The 16,361-nt window shown below is 50.9% G+C and overlaps 1 protein-coding gene across 7 annotated transcripts in view; it reads right to left on the bottom strand.

Annotated features, from left to right (window-relative positions):
- The window catches only part of Lingo1 (leucine rich repeat and Ig domain containing 1), a 181,592-nt gene that overhangs the window by 150,690 nt on the left and 14,541 nt on the right, over positions 1-16,361 (bottom strand). For 6 of the 7 annotated variants that reach the window (XM_087561976.1, XM_087561979.1, XM_087561978.1 and 3 more), the window contains exon 2: positions 9,091-9,200. The gene's annotated coding sequence lies outside the window, so the exon portion shown is untranslated. Of the gene's footprint in view, positions 1-9,090; positions 9,201-10,938; positions 11,050-16,361 lie in introns of those variants that run through there. The other variant, XM_087561984.1, reaches the window with a different exon arrangement.

Raw genomic sequence — 16,361 nt, forward strand, 5'->3', positions numbered from 1 at the left:
AAGTGAAACCAAGCTTGTTTAGAGAAGTGAGCACGTGTGGCTCATTATGAACAGCAGCCCCCAGGGTTCCAGGAAGGTTTACTGTACTTGGGCAAGTGGTGCTCACAGGTTAGAGGCATTATTTGTTTTTCAAATATCAAAAGCATAACTTTAGCCCTTGAAGACTGTCCCCCATGCAGTCTGTGATAGCTGGACCCAGGCAAAGCCCACTGGGTACTCAAGAAAAAGTTCATTAAATGACTCAGTGGAACATATAGAGGACTCCCACTGAGGGGCTATAATACTTGACTAAAGGAGGTGTTGTTGTGCCCATTCTGCAAATGGGAAAACTGAGGACACTGAATCTCTTGCCTTAGGAACAGAGCTGGGGACAGAACAAATTCCACCAAATCAGAGCTCTTAGGGTGTTGTCCATGTGTCTCTGTTCTACAAACAAGTACTCAACCAGCCCTGTGGGATCCACCCTGTGAATAGAGGTCCACAGAGGCTGGGTCACTCACTCAAAGCCACATGGTAAGTAGCCAGGCTGGAATTTGAATGCAAATTCCCTCAGCTTCCAACAGCTGATCAGGACTTCCCCAACCCACTTGAGGGTCTGTAGGACCTGCTTTTCCTGAGGCTCCAGGCTTCCCCTCCCCCAGGACTCCCAGGAGTGCCTCATGGTTGGTTGACCTTTTGGAGGGCCAGGCTTTCACAGTTCTGAGTGTTTACACAGTCGATCTGGCTGTGACAGCTCAAGAAAGTAGGGCACACAGAGGAGGGAGGGGTGTGGCAAGTGTGGGCTGCAAAGGCTTCCTCTAGCTTCCTTCCATAGCTGGACAGAGAAGCCACCATGGCAGAGGATTTCTCGAGTGACCTTGGCACAGCACCCTTGGTCTTGGGGTAAAGGCCTAGATTGCTCACTGACAAGAGGGGACATAGCCAATCTTTCTACAGCCCCTCACTGCTTAAGGACTTGGAGGACCCCAGGAGACATGTAATGAGAGGAGTCTTCCAGCAAGAACCCCCTTGAGCTCAGAGTCACAAGTCCTCTGAGTTTCTGTTTCCCTGTCTACAAATGGGGTGCTCATCATGGCCCCTCCCACCAAACATCAGGGAGGCAGAAGGAGCCCAGTGGGACCCAGCAGACATGAGGTTGTGCCTGTTCTGGGGCACACAAGAAATAGTCAGATTCAAGCCGGACAGATCCTAGAATCTCCCAGAGAGCCAGCTGGGTAACACCCAACAAAACCACACCCACAAGTCACCAGGAAAGCTAGGGTAAGCAGGTGTGTCTTGGTACCAGGGGCCATGAGTCCCCAGGAGCCAAGAAGATGATCCAGGCCTTCTCCTAACTCCATCATGCCCTAAGGGAGACTCCCAGGAGTGACTACAGGCTCTGTAGGTTTCCCCAAACTTAGCCAGAGCTCAGGAGGTGGTCAGGACACAGGGACTCTAGGCATTCATGATGGGAACTGAAGAAGCAAAGACAAGAAAAAGCAGCACAGGGGAATGCCCTGGGCTGGCCCAGCATAGGGTTGGCCGTAAGGGACAGGACCCTAGTGGAGTAGGGGTCCCCCAGCCCATCACACAGTCTGCCCTGGGCCTTGGCAAGGCTCCCTCTTCAGCTCTCCTCTTAGCAGCCCTGAGGCACTCCAAGCCCAGGCGGCCTTTCACCACACAGAAGAGCCTCTTGACTGAAAGGCCTCTGAGGCGCCTCACTGCTGTGTGTCCCTTAATTGGGAAATTGTTAACTTCTCCAAGAGGAATTTTAATTCAACTCAGCTGAAGGCTGGCCAAACCCAAGTACCAGCACCACACACAAATGCCCTCCCTCAACCTCGCTCTACCCGGGGAAGCTTGAGGGCAGGCAGCATGCTACCCAGGCTACCTGCATAATGCCAGGTCCTATTGACTTCCAGGCTTTCTGCTGCCCGCTTCTGGTGCAGCATGCCCCTCCTATGTCTCAAAGACAGTTATGTCCTGTCCTCCTTTGACCCACCAGGGCTGCTGGGCCTCTCACAGGAGTAGCCTACAGCCCTTCATGTTCTCTACCACACTCCCCTGGAGCAGAGCGCCTCTAGGTAGATTTGTGGGATATTTACCATATGCCAGCCCTTTCTATGCATCAGACCAGTTCATCTGCACCAGGGAGATTACATTATTGGTTCCAATTTGCTGGTAACAAGACTGAGGTCCACCCAACTAAAGTAAATTGCCTGAGTTCACACCATCGGGAGTCGCAGAGCTGAAAAGAGAGAGCAAATTCAACTCTTAACTGCCACCTATGACCCACCTCCCTCACCCATAGCTATGACTTTCACCCTTGGGGACCACAGTCACTTCATCTCGGTGCCCCTAGGTATAGCCCATCTTAGGCCACAGTCATGTTTCATGAATGTTTGCAGAGTGAATAATAGAAAGATGAACAAAACCAGGCTGGAGAGATGGCTCAGTGGTTAAGAGTACTGGCTGCCCCTCCAGAGGTCCTGAGTTCAATTCCCAGCAACCCCATGGTGGCTCACAACCATCTGTAATGGGATCTGGTGCCCTCTTCTGGTGTGGCTGAAGAGTGTACTCACATAAAAATAAAAATAAAAAAATTAAAGGAAAAAAAAAAGGATGAACAAAACCAAACACTTTGCTACTCCCTTCCTTCATCAGATCTTAACCTTGTCTATGACAAAAACAGACAGGCAGTTGGGGCTGGAGAAATGGCTCGGCAGTTAAAAGCACTTGGTTCTCTTGCAGGAGATTGAGATCCAGAGCCCACATGGCAGCTTACAACCATCTGTAACTCCAGTTCCAGATCTGATGCCTTCCTTCCTCAGCCACCAAGCATGCATATGATATACTTACATACATGTAAGCAAGACACTCACACACATAAAATAAATACATTAAAAAAAAAAAACAGACGAGCTCACAGACTGAACTTAATGGTAAATGCAGCTGCCTCAGGACACCGAGCTTCAGGGTAGAGCCCTGAGGAGTTGGACCTAGCTGTGCCTAGCTGCCCTTCACCCTGACAGTACAAGGCTGCTCTACGAACAGCGTGTAAGAAATCCTGAGCACAGTTCTGCTCCCGGGCTGAAAGAGGCCTCTGAGCAGGTGGGAACCTACCTTTCCTGGCAGCTTGGGGACTTGCACGCCACAAGACAAGGTGTTCATCACAACATGGCTGCCTGCTCCCCCTTGGGACTGTTCGCTGCTCTGTAAGTCATGTTGTCAGCCAAGCACTGTGGTACACACAGGGACATAGACAGGAAGATCTGGATTTTGGAGGCAGCCTTGACTACATATCAAGACCCTGTCATGAGAGCTGGGGAAACGGGGCAGGAGTTGGTCAACCTAGCATGCACAAAGCATTGGTTTCCATTGCCAACACAAAAAACACATACATGCTCAAACGGTCACCCCTAAATAATGTCAAAATGTGAATATGCCCTTAATTGGAAAGAGAGATGCTGTAATGCAATTAGCTAATTAGACTGAGGTCACACAAGAATAGGATGATGGCCCTTAATTCAATATAGTTGTTTGACAAAATTATATATATATATATATATATATATATATATGTGTGTGTGTGTGTGTGTGTGCGAGCTAGTAAGAAGTCTCAATGGGTAAAGGTATCTGCTACTAAGCCTGATGAACTGTTTGATCTCTGGAGAGAAGGAGGAGACGTTGTCCCCTGACCTCCACATACGTTCTGTGGCACACGAAGTAAATAAAGCACAATCTAGTTTTTTTTGTTTTTTTTTCCCCGGGACTGGGGACCGAACCCAGGACCTTGCGCTTCCTAGGTAAGCGCTCTACCACTGAGCCAAATCCCCAACCCCCACAATCTAGTTTTTAAATACAATTGATTCACATACATTTTGTAAAATATGAAGATCCAATCTAAGTCAGACGTAGCACCCAGGGAGGCACCAGGTGAAGAGACATGGAGAAGCCAGGCTTCCCTCACAGGCCGCTGGTCTCCAGGGCGGTGAGACATCACTGCATGATGAGCCAGGTAGGTGTGGAGTTCGGCTGTGCAGCCTACTACTCTGCCTCACTCTAGGGTCCAGGGGCCGACTCGACCCCACATGGGTCGTGTGGCTCTGACAGGTTACTGCCTTCTCTAACCCCAAGATTGCTCACGCCATTCCTAGATCACTGCACACAGAAGGTTCTCCATAATGCCGGGGGAATAGGCCAACCGAATTCCTCATCTCTGGGCCTGTGATTCAGATGTAGTGAGTTGGGGAATGGGCTGTGCTCTGGAGACACCAGCTGTGACACTGAATCCTCAAACAGCCGTAGAGACGCATGTCTCCGGTACCCTGGACAGCTCCCTGGCTCTAAGTGGGCAGAGGTTCAGGGAGGGAGTATTTTTTTTTCACCAAACCCAAGACACTGCTGAGACCCCTTCAGGTCTCCCACTGGGATGAGAGTGATGGTCGCCCACTGGTTCTGATGTGTGAGAGGAGATGTCCAGGGTACCAAGTGCATCCTCTGTCCCACAGAGCCTGGGAGGCAGCTTCAGCTCTGGGAGGAAAGAGTCTCAGCAGAGCTCTTCCAGGACCTGAACAGAGTGATGTCATCAGCCGTGCAGCTGTGTAAGGAAAGGTCAGATGGACACCTGTACTCCCCTGGGAACAATCATCAAGAGGCAACTGGGGTAGCTAAGGAAATAGCTCCCTCGGTAAAGCGTTTCACACGTAAAGACCTGAGTTCAACCTCAGGACCAAAATTTTTTTGTAATTAAAAACTAAAGTGGTGGTTTGTGCTTTGTAATACAAGTTCTATGGAGGCAGACAACCCCTAGAGTCTGCTGTCCAGCCTGCTTAGCCTACTCTACAAGCTCCAGGATAATAAGGAAACTTAAAAAACCAAGGTGGGTGGCCTGAATAATAACACCCAAGGTTGACCTCTGCCCACACACACACACACACACACACACACACACACACACACACACGGTGACTGGCCTCCCTTGTCATCTACATACATTCTTAGAGCTCCCTAGCAAACCCAGATCAGGAGGCCTGGATGGACTTCAGAGGTCCCTGTCTCTAATAACTTCCCTGGGTGACTGGTGGTGTGAAGTATTCCTGTAATCTTAGGCATTTGGATATTTGGTCCCCAGTAGATGGAGCTGTTTGGGAAGGCTTAGGAGGTGTGGCCTTGTTGGGGGAAGTGTGTCGCTGGAGGCCAGTTTTGAGAGTTAAAAGACTTGGGTCATTTTGAGTTCAATCTGTCTGCTTCCTGTTTATGGTTCCAAAATATGCTCTCAGCCCCTGCTCCCACACCACGTCACCACTCAGCCATTATGGATTCCCCTCCCTCTGGAACCATAAGCCCCATAAATTCTTCCTCCTGTAAGTTGCCTTGGCCATGGCGTTTTATCACAGCAATAGGAAAGAGACTCGCCCAGTGTCCTAGTGCCCAGCACAGCTTGGGCACCCCAGTCCCCAGAGCCCTGTGGCTTGGGAAGAGCGTTGACAGTGATGCATGAGGTGAGAACAGTACACAGACCAGAGATAAGAGGAACAAGAGAACGAGGACAGCAAGATGGAAACAAGTTGAAGATGGTGATGGCGTTGATGAGCTGACATGATACAACAGGTTAGGTCAGCTCACCGTAAGCCATCAGGTCTGGGGAGGACCAGCATGAAGTGCCAACCAGCTGAAAGGAACCATGAGGTGGTGGTGTCAAAGAAAGCATCTTAGAGAGGTGAGCCTTAGCTAGTTGTGAGAAAAAACATTCCAGAAGGAAATGAGGGAAGTGAGACTGAGCTCAGGCGGACAAGTCATCTATAGAAAAGAAGAGGGGCTTAGCCAGATCATGACAATTTACAAGACAGGGACTCCAGACTTCATCCTCAGGCAAACAGGGAAATACTGCAGGTTCCTGAGGAAGGGTGACCACAAGAAAGGGGGTGGCGCTCAGTGGGACCTGAGCTGCTACAGTGTCTCTCTGTCTGTCTCTGCCTCTCTCTCTTTCTCTCTCTCTCTCTCTCTCTCTCTCTCTCTCTCTCTCTCTCTCTCTCTCTCTGTCTCAGGAAGTAATAGAATTGACGGTAATAGAATTGAGCCCAGTACAATCAGCACACCTCCCTGCCCTGACAAACATCACAGAAAGTCCCAAGCATTAGGTCCTGGGGAAGAATGGCTGGAAGAGTGGGCCGGCAGGGATTTCTCCAGACTGAAACCCCTCCTCCACAGAGCTGCAGTAAAAGGGCAGGCTGCCACCAGGGAGCCCGAAAGGCTGGGCTCCTGCTGGGCAGTGCACCCCATCCCTCTGTAATGCTCTATCCTAGGTGCTGAGGCTTTCCCAGCCACCTTGCTCTTGACAATAGTCACATGTCTACATGTGCAGCCTTGGCCCTTTCCAGCTGCCGTTCACAGGTCCACCCTGTGTGCCCATCCTTAGAACACCTCCCATTTCTGTCTTCTCCTCCCAGCCTACCCAAGTCCTGAGTAAGCTGTGCCCATCACTCACATTCCCAGAGTCTGCATCTCCCTGTGGATGCCCCTTCAAACCCCCCCCCCGGTTAATCCTGCTATCACTAATCCAAAATGAGATTGGGGTCTTTAGACTTGCCTTCCAGCTTCTCTGGCCCACCCACCTTGTCTCTACCAGGGATCCAGAGCCTGAGAACTGAGTCCCCTCCATAGTGACTTCTGGGTCTGCTTTGCTCAGAACCTCAAGCCTCTACTCTTCCTCCTGGTCTTTGCTCAGAGGACCCTCTGCCAGGAGTCTCGTCCCAGCCATCCAGCACTGGAGGAACCCTATCTCATGTTATCTCTCTGGCTTTCTTTGTCTCTAGAACACATATCACTCCCTGGCCTGACTACTGAACTGCTCTAAATGTCCCTGTCTGTCCTGTTTGAAGGGCAGATCTACAAGGATAGGGTTTGTCTGACATGTCCCTGATAGGGGCACATGGTTCTCCAGGTGTGAGGATGGGCACAAAGGGCTGCACCTACTGTGCAGCTGGTGTTGAGTCAGTCAGGAGAATGAGACAGGAATGAACCGCTGAGCCAACAGTGACACCAGGGACCATGCATGGAGACGTAGTACACACCATGTAAGGATAAATGTGTGACTCAGGAGACAGTCTGCCCTGAGAATCCCCACAAACACATACCCATGTGTCGTCCCAGCCTCTGGGGGAACAGTGCAAGGAAGAGAACTGGACAAGGCTCCCCCCAGCTACACGAGGGCCCCATGGAAATACCACAGATGCCCACCCCACCCCGTGCCAAGAGGTGTAAGACAGTAACCTAGCCTTGCCTGCATTTCCTCCAGCCTGCTACCCTGTTCCTTCCCAAACACAGGAGCACTTTGAGAAGTACCAGCCAGAGAGGCAGGGGAGAGAAAGGAAAACCATGGGCTTCTTCAGGATTTCAGGGGGGTCACTAAGCCAAGCCTGCCCCTCGGCACAGCCGGCAACAGCCCCCTTCCCAGCTCCCTGAGCCAAAACACCATACAAGTGTCCAACCTCCACCATACAGCCTATGTTGCCCTCTCTACCTCAGCCCTTTCCTGCCAGGATCTCCCTATGCGCTTTATTATAGTGACAAAACACTGGAAACCATCAAAATACACAATAGAGAACTAGTTAAATGGGACACGGCAACACAGGCTGGAACATTATGCTGCCATTAAAAATCACATTATAGAAGAGTATTTAATGGTGGGGAAATGATCCTGGTGTAGTATTAAGTGCAAAACGCAGGTTAGAAAACAGTAAGTACAGCTTGATCCCAATTATGTCATAAATACATATTTTGTAAAAGACTGACGGGCAAAACACCCAAGCACTTGCATTTTTCTATTGAGAACACACATTACATTTTATAACCAAAAAAATAGATGGCTTTTAAAGGACCCTACAGGCTTCCAGCCTTGGCCTGGAGTCATCTCCTTCAGCCAGCCTTGCCAGCCCCCAGCTCAGACAGGCTCCCCCTGCCCTGCACTTCCTGGAGTGATCCCATCTTGTACCTGTCAGTGCTGCCGCCCGCAGGACAGAGACGGAACTGCAGCAGCCTCCTGACCAGGGTGAGGCAGAACACAGCACACTGTGCCCCACCATCTAGGCTTCCTGCCCAACACCTGGTAACCACCACAGGCAACCAATCCTTCCAGAACCAATCAATTATTAGGACTGTTTTGGTGGGGTATGTGGACTTCAGAGTGACACCTAGCATCTGGAAAAGAAAAACTGGGTGTGCTGTTTGCACAACTTTCTCCCCGAGCCACACAGCTGTCCCCCAGGCCCAGAAACGGATCTTCTGAGCCCGCACCGCCACTGAGCCTAGAACAGAGGGCAGCATGGTCTAGCTTTCATTACGGTAACAAAGTACCACTGTAGCCTTAAACTGGCTCAGACACAGGTGTAAGGTGACTAATCTGTCACAAATCAATCCACAGTCAAGCCAAGTAGCACCCTAGGTCCCTTTCCTGTCCTGTCTGCTCCCCTCCCATCTCCTCTGTTAGAGCATAGCTTCCATACATCCCCTCACTTGGGACATGGAATGGGAGAGCCTGTCCCCTCCCTCCCACACTATGGTTGCCTTGTTCCTTGCGGCACAGACCAAGAGGCAATCTGCTATTTTCACACAAAGCTAAGGTCATCTGGCTGACAATGCTCATCACAAATACACCTAGGGTCTGAGCCTTGTCCTGCCCTGAAGGTGTCTGGACCCAAATGTCAACTGCAGAGCCCCATTAACTCCACACATGAGAGCCAAGGCTGCCTCTTGACAGTTTCTTGGACATTGACTATCTCCGTCCACACATTCCCACTCCCTCCTGACCTGGAGTCAAGCACACATTTGGTCAACAATGTGACAGGACTAAGGGCAGAATGCTTCAGCTTGCCTTTGGAGAACCCCACTCCCCATACCAAATGGGAACCTATTAGCCAGCGCTGTCTGTGAAACCATGTGGCTGGGACAAGTGCCTTAGGCTTCTGAACTGGCTACGGACCAGGACTGGCCACAGCAAGGGCTACTGGGGTTTGATTGCAGAGGAGAGGGACAGATGGAATCATATAGAAAGAGGGCCTTGAGACAGCCCTCCCTGGAAGCCCCACTAACCCACAAATGTTCTCTTACCTGTGACTGGGTAGTGTTAGGCGCAGCTGGGCTGGGATGAGCTGGGGTCTGGCTCAGTTGACCTTTTTGCTCATAGGTGCCAGAACCTCAGGACCTGTGGATACAAGAGGCTGTGGGAAGAAAGAGAAGGCGGTAGCTGTCAGGAAGGATGAACAGGATAGTATGAGGGGTGAGGGGTAAACATGCAAATGGGCCTGAGTGCACCCAGCTGGGCAATTAACACTGCACACACACACACACACACACACACACACACACACACACACACACACACCCTACTCAATGGCACACGTGCACTTGCACATTCATGCCACCAGCTGGATCATCGAAACTCTGGGAACATGGTTATCTGGCAACAGGGTGGAGGATCTGGCTGCTTGTCCTCACAACTGGACCTGTGATCTTGGACCAGTCAACCTCTAAGCCTCACTTCCCTCATTCATGAAATAAGGGTTTCTTCCTTCTGCCAAGACAGCAATAGACTAGCAGAGGTGGTCTATTGGACAGTAGGTGTCCATCAACACCTCCGTTTGCTCCTCCTCCTCCTCAGCCACTAGATGCTAAGGCAGGTTCCAGGCTAACCCCAGAGAATGCGGTTGACAGAGCCCAGGATGCAGCTTCGAACCTGAACCCCTACCTGTCCCCAAAGATCTTTGCAGCTCCTACTTATCCTCTCCACTGTCTTATTCCCTCTTCAAGTATCCTCCAAAGGTTCCCCAGACAGAAGCAGGAAAGATGCTAAGGTGTCCAGCCTGGGGTCTCTGACGTGACATTACCATAAGGCCAGAAACAAGGCAGGTACCCCCCAACTCTCCAGCTTTAGGATCCTGTGGCCCTAAGCAAAGCTTTTTTCTCTTCTTCAGTTTCTTTAACCTCTCAAAGTCCTGAATCCCTGTCTGAGTTATCACCGAGGGGTCCCAGATCTGTGTCTCTCAGAGTGGAGACACCAGCTCTGGGCTGCATGGGAAGGGGGAAAGGATTTAAGTGGGATGCAAACATTTTTACTCTCATTGGTTTGCGACTATTTTTCTGTGTGTTAGGGGAAAACATGACAGGTACATCGCAGGCGAGATTTCACGGGTGTGTGACTCAGGGAGCACCGTGGTAATCCTCCCTCAAATAGTAGTCCATGAAATGCAAAGATTACAGAGGGAAGTACAAGAGGGGAAGTGCCTAGGAAACCCAGTTCACTTGCCACAGCCTTCACCCGTCTTTCCTGGGAGCCGCCCCCTGAGCTCTCTGGTGTTTCCATGTGGGACTATACAGCACAGGCCTGATTCCCAGAGCCTCTCAGAGACCTTTAAGATCTGATAGATGGAGGAGTGGACTCCAAGACGATGAACGCAATGCGGGCAGAAAATGGCAAAGGCCCAGAGTCCCTCCAAGAATTCATGTTCTAGCAAGCCAAGGATGTAAGTGAGTGCAACTTTCACCAATGCGGCAAGTGAGGTCTAGAAGGTGAGGTCTTCCTGCCTCCCAAGCTGCAGATTCCCCTCCTAGAAGGAGGCAGAGAATTAGGTGCTAAGCAGGATCTTGGCTATGCCAGGAAAAGGACCAGACAAAGGACCACTAGCTAAACAGCCCTCCGGCCTTAAATTGTGCCCCAATACAGATGGCCCTAAAGATGTCTCTCAATGACTGAAAATCCTGGAGATAAAGACAGGACATGGCGGTGCCAGCTTGGCCCAGGTGAGTAGCCAGAGCCTGAACAATTCTTCAGACCTGGGTCTCCCAAGCCAGGTCCAGCCAGGCAGGAGTGCCCTCAATGCCTGCCCAAGCTGGCTCCCGGTAGACTGGCATGAGCCAGCCAGGCCCAGGCCAACAAGGACAGCCATGTCCCTGGCATACCTCCAGACCACCTGGCTGGCAGCCCTGAGCCCAGTTCCACCTGAGCTGGCAGACCAAGCCATCCCCATGAGTGCTTCTCAAGCCCCCACTGCCATGCTCCCAGACAATGACTGGGTCTCCAGCTCCCTTCCCCCAACCCTTTTTGAAGCTCCTGCTCTCCTCAGAGGCATCACAAGAAGTTGCTATGGAAATGGGACCACAGGCAGAGCATGACAATGATTTGGGGCAGGGAGGAGCTGCAGTAGGAGCCAGGGCTCTCCTGGACACGAGGCCTGTCCATGTGCTTAGTCCCAGGAAAGATATGAAGCTCAGCTGAGGAGGACCAAGGGACCAGAGCAGGGGCAAGGCTTCCTTCCAATCTGCCCTGCTGGATCCTTGCCCCTCAGCAGAACATATAGAGCCCTGAAAATCCAGGGCCTGTCCCTCAGCAACTGCAGGGGAGAGAACACTACCAAGAAACAGCCTGTCATAGAAATTATATTCTTGTTCTGGAAGGCACCACACGGGAGTGGAGTCTGAGAGGTTTCCCATCATACAGACTGGAGACAGAGCTGCAAGGGCTGGCATCTCCTGCAAGTCAGCCCACAGCCAACCCAGAACACCCTCCCGTCTCCTCTCCCCCCAACCGGATCCCTCTGACAGCACACTGCCTCCATTCACTCAGCCTCCCACCCCTTTACACACTTCCTGTTAAGAAGCCACTCTGAGCCTGGTGACTGGGAGGGATGCCCGGTGCAGGGAAGATACACGGACAGACATGACCCATCATGATTGGAGGGAAGACACCGAGACAGAAAAGCAGCGCCCATGAGTCAGGGATGGCGGCCTTGGGTTTTAGGTTATGCACTTGGGTGATGTTTTACAGACCTCCCAGTTCCCCTGACTCCCCTCCAAAGCTCTCACTCTGTCCTCTACAGCCCACTGAGGCCTCGTTTCCAGAAGGCTGTGGGGAGTATTTCCACTAGCATCTTGCTATAGTTTAGAGCTTGAGTGTCTCCCACAGGCTCATGTATTAAAGGCATAGACTCCAGGGAAGCACTATGGAAGGAAACTGAACTCTGGAGGGCTGGGGCCTAGTGGGAGGTCCTTAGGTCGATCAGACTGTGCTTTCATTGGACATTGAGGCCCCACTTTCTTCAGCAGTAAGGGCTTTGCTGCACAATTTTTCTACCACAATGTGCTACTGTATTATAGGCCTGAAGTAACAGAGCTAACCAGTCATGGACTAGGATCTCCAAAACCGTCAGCTCCTTTGTGGTCAAATGACCCTTTCACAGAGGTCGCGTATCAGATGCCCTGAATATCAGATATTTACATTATGATTCATCACAATAGCAAAATGACAATTCTGAAGTAGCAATGACATAATTGTATGGTTGGGGGTCAGCACACCATGAGGAACTGTATTAAAGGGTCACAGCATAAAGGTTAAGAACCACTGCTCTGTAAGATGCTTGTTTTGGGTATTTTGTTATGGTCGTGGTAAGCTAGGCTTTGCAAAGTGTTCCCTTTTGTACCCTGAGTACAGTGTCTATCTAAAGCTGGGGGGTGGGGAGAATTTGCATGCTGCTGAGAAAGAAGTGGAGACCTGGGTTCTGTCTGTAGACAGCCAGTTAGACGCTGCTCTCTTCAGACCTCAGGCCCAATACGGTATCTGGCAAGTTCAAGGTACCCAGGTGGGTGAGGAATAAAGTGGACTCTGTAGGAACATGATCTTGGCAGGGGTGACAGGGGCTAGGCGCGTGTTTTGAGCTCCTCATGATTTCTAGCTGGCCGACCTGCCAGTTCCGGGTGTCCTGCATGGGCTCTAACAGTTGAAAGCATAGCCTTCCCGGGCCTGTGTTACACCCGTGGAAACCAAGACCTGAGATGTAGCAGCTGGTCTAGAAGGAGCCCTCCCTGCACTGAGATGGTAAGAACAGGAGAGAGCACCAGGGAGAGAAGGGTAGGGCCTGGTCCAAGACTACGGAAAAGAGGAAAGAGATCCTGAGGGCTTCGTGGTGGAGGCAGGACTAGGGCTGGCTCACAGCTGCCCTCCGGAAAGAACACTGTTTCAGAAAACAGGGACACAGCCTATTTGTCAGTCCGCATGACTTGAAGCTAGACTGGCAGACACAAGGAGAGGGGAGCACATTCCCTGACAGCTGCCACCCTGTCCCCACACCACCAAGGCGGGCCTAGTCACTCCTGCCTAATGAGAAAATAGCTGGGGCGGATCCCAGGAGAGACGGAAGAGGGGCGGGGCAGAACATCCAAGAGATGGAGGTGCAAAGACAGAGCTGCAGTTATCTCAGACCTAGATGGACAAAGGGAAGGACAGAGCTGAAGGGTGGACAGATGGGGCCACCGCACCCCATTCCCGCCAGAGACGGTTCTGCAGCTGCTGAGGGGAACAGACAGCTGGAAAGGAGCCTGCAAACACAGCTTTGAGAAGATTTTTCAGCAATAAAACTCATATTTGAAATGAGACTTTGTGCAGTGGGGAAGCCTTCCTATGGCAAACATTAAATCCAGACACTGTAAAGTGAAAATTTGACAAACCCAACTGCATAAACATGTACAACATCTGTACAGCAGAAGACACCATAAACAATGTTAAAATGCAAGTAAGGCGCGACAAGAAAATGCCACTAATATGCAAAGAGCCCCTACAAATCAATAAGAAAAAAGACAAAAGAGAAAAAATTGGGAGTGAATTAGAAATCCGCAGAGGAAGAAGTAAATTGGCCAATAAACGTATGAAAAGATGTTCCCTCTCACTAGCAATCAGGCAAATGCAAATGAAAACGACACGATACCATTTTTTGCCCATCAGATTGGGAAAAATTAAAATGATTTATAACAAGCAATGCTGGCAAGGATGATGGGAAATGAACACTCATAGACCATTGAAGGGAGAGAAGTTGGCTCAACCACTGCAAGGGTAATTTGGCAGTATTGATTAACATTTTAAACCCACACACCCTACAACCTAGTAATCCCATTTCTACCGTCTACGGGGGCTGGGGTGGGGGGGAGACAGTGCAAGTACGCACATAAAAATACTCAAGGATGCTCATAGCAGCGTTGCCAGTAAGAGTACAAAAGAAATTGGAAATGGTCTAAGTGTTTATCAATAAGGAAATATTCAAGTAAAACATAGCCCATGCACGCTGTGGAACATCCTGCAGCCATCCGACAGCGTGAGGCACAGCTGCATGACAACGGGAGGGAATCAAGATGCTCCTTCAGAATAACTGTGTTTACAAACAACAGCCTATCTATCCACGGATGGAGAACATACGCCAGGCCTCCAGGTGATCACCTTTGAGGGGCAGGGCAAGGGGGCTTCTGTGGCTTCTGCATTCCACAAATGTAGTGTTGGATTTTCTTTTGTAATCAGAAAAACAAAATCAATAGGGAGCTAATGGATTTTTTTTTTAATCTTGCCCAGACCCTAATATAAAATGCAGATCTAAGCAGCACTTCTCTCGCTGAAAGGCAGGAGTCCACGCTCCCACCGGGCCCCAGGCGCCGACCCCCTAGGCCCCTACTGGAACTCTGGGACCTATTTGAGACCTTGGCTGGAGAACATGGGGCCAAAATGACAAGAGTAGAAGGTCACCCCAAGTGCACAGGCTGGCTGGGGCCCAAACTCAGGACTCAAGCCTATAAGTGCTGGATAAGGGGTAGGGAAATTCTCCAGATGAAAAAGAAAAGTCACTGCCCTGGGGAACTCTGGTCTGGGCTCAGAGTGAGGGAGAACACAAAGGGCCCCTTTGCAGAAAGCCCCGGGGAAGAGGGAGATGAGTGTGTTTTTCTTTACACTGAAGAGAAGGTTGAAGAGCTGAGTAGGTGGGCAGAGACTACTGTATAATGTAGGGTGAGCCTTGAGGGTGTGTGTACCCCAGTAGCATGTCTGTCTGTGTAGTCAGACAGTGTGGGTCTGTTGTTATTCCCTGAGTGACAGCAAAGAGGGTGTGTGTGTATGTGTGTGTGTGTGTGTGTGTGTGTAAGGAAAGAAACCCACAAGACCTTCTGTGTGTCTCTGAGAGTTCCCATCAGTGAGGAGACTCTGTATGAACATGCTTTCTCCCCCCACCCCCACCACCACCGACCCTGTGTGTACGATGGTGCTTATCCCCAGGGCTCCTACCTACAGGGACACTGGATATGAGAACATGTATGTTAGGATGTTTGAGTACCAGCAGGTCTGCTGAAACCAGAAGCAGATGATGAACCCCAACACCCACACTGTAGGCCTCCCCAAGAGTCCAGGCCATAGTTCTCTCACTGTGAACCTATCAACAAAAGCAGGGGAAACCACCTTGGAAGACCTAGACCTGTGCAACTCTAGGTTCCTCTCCCTTAAACGTTTACTTACAGAACTGATGTCCCACTGACTCCCAACATACCCTCACGGAGACAACTAGAGTTATGTGAGACAAGGTCAGGAAGGACCTGCAAATTTTTCCTCAGGCTGAATGACACCCACCACCCTAGTCTGCCCCACCCACTTCAAAAAGAGTTTTCTAAAGACATATTCTCTCTCTCTCCCTCTCTCCCTCATTTTCTCCCTCCCTCTCCCTCTCCTTCTCCCTCCCCCTCCCCCCTCTGTGTCTGTGTCTGTGTGTTTGTGTCTGTGTATGTGCCCATGAGTACAAGTGCCAGTGGAAACCCAAAGAGGGCACTGGAACTAGAGTTCTAGGTGTTTATGAGCTGCTCAACGTGGGAGCTGGGAACTGAACTAAAATAGTCTATAGGAGCAGTGCACACTCCTGAGTCCTGAACCATCTCTCCAGCCCCTTCTGAGGGTCTTGTATCTCCTCTGCAGGGGCCAAGGGCTGCATTCCTCAGTAAGGATCCAACCACCTGAAGGGCCTGCTCTACACTCTCTGGATGGGGACATGGCTTTCACTCAGGCCCCTTGGTACCCATTCCCAGCTGACCCCAGCCTCAAGCCAGGTCCTAGCGCCTCCTAGCTCTCCCTCACTCAGTATGGGAGTCCTGTCCTCAACAGAGTCAGGCTTCTCAGACCTGCACCTGCTGTGCCCTCCGCCAGGAACACCCTCCCCGACCCTGTCACTTCCCAATACCCTTCAAGAAGCTTCTATGGACTCAGGGGGCCACGTCCTGGTGTCCCTGCCTTTGCCAAGCCCTGCCCTCCTCTTGCTGAGGCTGGTGACAATTCTGGTTTCCCCAGGGCAGGGGTGGGGCTTGTTCTCTACATTCCCGGGCCCAGCCCAGGCCTGATACAGAGAAGACACCAGGAATAGATGATTGTGGGATAAAGTAATGGGTTATCTGACCTAGGCACACCATGAGCCTTCATAAGGTGGCAGGGTGGGACAGAAATGACATGGCCAGGGCACGGATGCCCACCTTCCTGTCCTGTGTCAGTACAGTAAGTGGCAGACATTAAGTATTGCACCTGGGCAGTAAGA

Source organism: Rattus norvegicus, chromosome 8, assembly GCF_021556685.1.
Source record: "Rattus norvegicus strain SHRSP/BbbUtx chromosome 8, alternate assembly SHRSP_T2T, whole genome shotgun sequence".
In the NCBI taxonomy this organism is placed as follows: domain Eukaryota; kingdom Metazoa; phylum Chordata; class Mammalia; order Rodentia; family Muridae; genus Rattus; species Rattus norvegicus.